Here is a 5,102-nt window from a genome sequence, read left to right on the forward strand (position 1 = left end):
GTCCTCTGGACCCACTTCTTCTGGTAGCTTACGTTACCATACACAGCCTTCATGCACATAGATGTACATATACTCTGCAAAGGTGTTCTTTTTTTTATTATTATTATTCTTTTATTATTGCCCTTTAGATGAAGGGTTACAGAACAAACTAGCTTCTCATTAGACATTTAGTACACATATTGTTTTGTGATATTGGTTGCCAACTCCACAGCATGTCAACCCTCTCCTTTCTTGACCTGGGGTTCCCTATTACCAGCTTTCCTGTCCCTTCCTGCCTTCTAGTGCTTGCCCCTGGGCTGGTGTGCCCCTTTAGCCTTGTTTTGTTTTACGGGGTGGTCTAATCTTTGGCTGAAGAGTGAACCTCAGGAGTGACTTCGTTACTGAGCTAAAAGGGTGTCCGAGGGCCATACTCTCAGGGTTTCTGTCAGGCCAGTAAGTCTGGTCTTTTTTTTGACAGTTAGAATTTTGTTCTCCATTTTTCTCCAGCTCTGTCTGGGTCCCTCTATTGTGATCCCTGTCAGAGCAGTCAGTGGCGGTAGCTGGGCACCATTTGGTTGTGCTGGACTCAGTCTGGTGGACGCCATGGGAGTTGTGGTCCGTTAGTCTTTGGACTAATCTTTCCCTCGTGTCTTTGTTTTTCTTCATTCTCCCTTGCTCCCAATGGGTGAGACCAGTGGAATATCTTAGATGGCCACTCACAAGCTTTCAAGATCCCAGACACTACTCACCAAAATAGAATGTAGAACATTTTCTTTATAAAATAAAAAAAGTCAGTTGAGCTAGATGTTCCCCAAGACTATGGTCCCCACAGCGCTCAGCCCAGTAATTCTGTTCCTTGGAAAGTTTGGATGTGTCTATGGAGCTTTTATGACCTTGCCTTGTACAAGTTGTGCTGGCTTCCCCAGTATTTTGTACTGTCTCACCTTCACCGAAGTTACCACTTATCTATTGTCTGTTTAGTGCTTTTGTGTTATCACCCTCCGTTGTAACCATCAAAGACTTTCTTTTCGTGTGTAAAACTTTTTACGAGTTTTACTGAAGTGGTCTCATACAATAATTGTCGTTTTGTGATTGACTTATTTCACTCAGCATAATGCCCTCTAGATTCACCCATGTAATGAGATACTTCACAGATTCATCATTGTTCTTTACCTTGTGTGGTACTCCATCGTGTGTGTGTACCATAGTTTTTTTTTTTTTATCCATTCATCTGTTGATGGGCATCTAGGTTTTTTCCACCTTTTTGCTATTGTGAACAATGCTGCAATGAATGTGAGTGTGCATATGTCTATTCGTTTGGTGACTCCTATTTCTCTAGGATATATGCCTTGGAGTGGGATTGCTGGATCATATGGTATTTCTATTTCTAGCTTTCTAAGGAAGTGCCATATCTTTTTCCAAAATGGTTGTACCATTTTGCATTCCCACCAGCGATGTATAAGCGTTCCAATCTCTCTGTAGCTTCTCCAACAGTTGTTATTTTCTGCCTTTTATTTAGTGTCACAGACACCCTTGTGGTGTAGTGGTTAAGTACTATGGCTGCTAACCAAGAGGTCGGCAGTTTGAATCCACCAGGCACTCCTTGGAAACTCTATGGGGCAGTTTTACTCTGTCCTATAGGGTCGCTATGAGTTGGAATCGACTTGATGGCAGTGAATTTGGTTTTTTAATAATGTCACGGTGAGATGGTATCTCACTGTGGTTTTGATTTGCATTTCTCTAATGGTTAGTGATTGCCAGCATTTCCTCATGTGTCTGTCGGCCGCTTGAATGTCTTCTTTGGAAAAGTGTCCGTTCATTTCCTTTGCTCATTTTTTAATTGGATTATTTGTCTTTTTATTGTAGAGGTGTTGGATTTTCCTATAGATTTTAGAGATTAGACCTTTGTCAGATTTGTCATAGCCAAAATTTTTTCCCTGCCTGTGGATTCTCTTTTTACTCTTTTGGGGAAATCTTTTGAAGAACAGAAGTGTTTAATTTTTAGAAGATCCCAGTGATTTAACTTATCTTCTGGAGTTTGTGTGCTGTTAGTTATGGTTTGTATCCTGTTAATGCCATGTATTAGGGCCCCTAGAGGTGATCCTATTTTTTCTTCTATGATCGTCATAGTTTTTGGTTTCATTTTTAGATTTTTGATCCATTTGAATTAGTTTTTGTGTATGGTGTGAGGTATGGGTCCTGTTTCATTTTTTTTTTGCAGATGGACATCCAGTTTTGCCAGCACCATTTGTTAAAAAGATTATGTTTTCCCCATTTGATGGACTTTGGGCCCTTGTCGAAGATCAGGTGACCATAGGTGGATGGATTTACATCTAGGTTCTCAATTCTGTTTGCATTGGTCAATATATCTGTCATTGTACCAGTTCTTGGTTGTTTTGATTACCATAGCTCTATAGTAGGTTCTGAGATCAGGTAATGTGAATCCTCCTACTTTATTCTTCTCCAATAGTGCTTTACTTATCCAGGGCCTCTTCCTTTTCCATATAAAGTTATAGATTAGTTTTTCCATCTCTTTAAATTGTTGATGGCATCTGGGTCGGGATTGCACTGTATTTGTAGATTGCTTTGGGTAGAATTGACATTTTCACAATGTTGAGTATAATTATCCATAAGCATGGTATGTTTTTCCATTCATGTAGATCTCTTTTGGTTTCTTGCAGTAGGGTTTGTAGTTTTCTTTCTATAGGTCTTTTACATCCCTGGTTAGATTTATTCCTACATATTTTATTTTTTTAGGGGCTGTTATAAATGGTATTGTTTTCCTGATTTCCTTTTCATTGTTCTTTTTATTGGTATATAGGAATCAACTGATTTTTTGTACATTTATGTAACCTGCTTCTCTGTTGAATCTTTCTATTGGTTCCGGTAGTTTTCTTGTGCACTCTTTTGGGTTTTCTATGTGTAGTATCACATCATCCACAAACAGGGACAGTTTACTTCTTCCTTACGAATTTGAATGCCCTTTATTTCTTTTTCTTGTGTTACTGCTCTAGCTAGGAAGTCCAATACAATGTTAGGTAAGAGTGGTGACAAGGGTATTCTTGTCTTGTTCCTATTCTCAAGGGAAATGTTTTCAGCATCTCTCCATTAAGAATGATGCTGGCTGTCGGTTTTGTATAGATGCCCTTTATTACGCTGAGGAATTTCCTTTCTATACGTATTTTATTGACAGTTTTTATAAGGAATGGGTGTTGGATTTTGTTGAATGCCTTTTCTGCATTGATTGAGATGATCATGTGATTCTTTTATTTTATTTAAGTGGTGGACTACATTGATTGATTTTTTAATGTTGAATCATCCCTGCGTACCTCATATGAATCCCACTTGGTCCTACTGTATTATTTTTTTCATATGATGCTGAATTCTATTGGCTAGAATTTTGTTGAGAATTTTTGCATCTATATTCATGAGAGACATTGGTCTGTAATTTTCTTTTTTTTGTGGTGTCTTTGCCTGGTTGTAGTATCAGGGTTATGCTAGCTCAATAGAATGAATTTAGAAGCATCCCTTCTTCTTCTACATTCTGAAAAAGTTTGAATAGTACTGGTGTAAGCTCTTCTCTGAATGTTTGGTAGAATTCTCCAGTGAAGCCATCTGGGCCAGGGCTTTTTTTTTTTTGGTTTGGTTTGGAGTTTTTTTTTTTTTAATTACCTTTTCAATCTCTTCTCTTGTTATGGGTCTGTTCAGATTTTCGACATCATTTTGTGCTAGTTCAGGTAAGTGGTGTGTTCTAGTAATTTGTCCATTTCCTCTAGGTTTGCAAATCTGTTGGAGTACAGTTTTTCATAGTTCTCTGTTATGATCCTTTTTATTTCAGTTGTTTCTGTTGTAATGTCCCCCATTTCATTTCTTATTTGGTTTGTGTCCTCTCCTGTTTTTCTTTTGCCAATTTGGCCAGTGATTTTCAAAGTTATTCTTGTGTATAAATGCATATGTCTACATGTATGATATATAGCATGTGTTAATATGTAAATAAATGGTGTCTTTCGTTGAGATGCTATGATAAGGAGCTCAGTTCCTTTCTGATGCCTCTTAAAGGCTTTATAAACAATCTGAAGAAACTTTTTGGGCTAGAACATGTCTGGACAGCAGATTAGATTCCGGCATTCATTCAATAAATACTCTGCCACCTACCATATGTCAGGTACTAGATCATGGGTACTAGATTATTAGGGATAAGTTATATAAACAATTACAAAATCTGGCATAAAGTGATAATTGCCAGGAGAAGAGATTCATATGAAATATTGTAGAAGTCCACAGGAGAGAACAATGGTAGGGGAATAGGAATCAAGGATGGTTTCAAGAGGGAGGTAGAATTTGAACTTGACCTTGAAAGAGAGGAAGAATGTGAACATACAGAGATATGGTAATCAAGTCCTTGCACAAATGAGGTAGATTTTCCCCAAAGTTGTTCAAGCTGTTCTGAAGTCATGATCATGTTAACCCTCCCTGGGCACACGGCTTAGTTATGATGTGACTTCCTTCACATGGAATTTTTAGTGAAAATACCCATTTTACTGAATAGGAGTGCCTTAACATTTGTCCACCTTATGTTGAGCTATGTGGCTTGTTTACAAGGTATGTTGTTGTTGTTAGCTGCTGTTGAGTTGGCCCCAGACTCATGGTGACCCCAAGCACAATGGAATTAAATGCTACCTGGTCCTGCACCATCCCCATGACTGGCTGCAAATCAGACATTGTGATCCATAGGGTTTTTATTGGTTGATTTTTGGAAGTCGATTGTCAGGCCTTTCCGTTTGTCTTAGTCTAGAAGCTCCGTTGAAACCCGTTCAGCATCATAGCAACACACAAGCCTCCAGTGACAGACCAGGGTGGCTGCACATGAGGTACATTGGCTAGAAATCCAACCCAAGTCTCCTACAGGGAAGGCAAGACTACTACCACTGAACGATCACTACCTCTTATAAGGTCTGTCCTACATTTTAAAAACATAATTGTAACTGACTTATACAAAATCCCAAACTTGGTAAACCCAGGTCTCTGGCATTTATGTGAATGTGGTGTTAAAAAGCAGAATTGTTTGATTAGGGTCTATGGTAACAGGTCCAGCCCCAAACCAGCTGAGAAACCCGCATTTG

Source organism: Loxodonta africana, chromosome 7, assembly GCF_030014295.1.
Source record: "Loxodonta africana isolate mLoxAfr1 chromosome 7, mLoxAfr1.hap2, whole genome shotgun sequence".
Classification (NCBI taxonomy): Eukaryota; Metazoa; Chordata; class Mammalia; order Proboscidea; family Elephantidae; genus Loxodonta; species Loxodonta africana.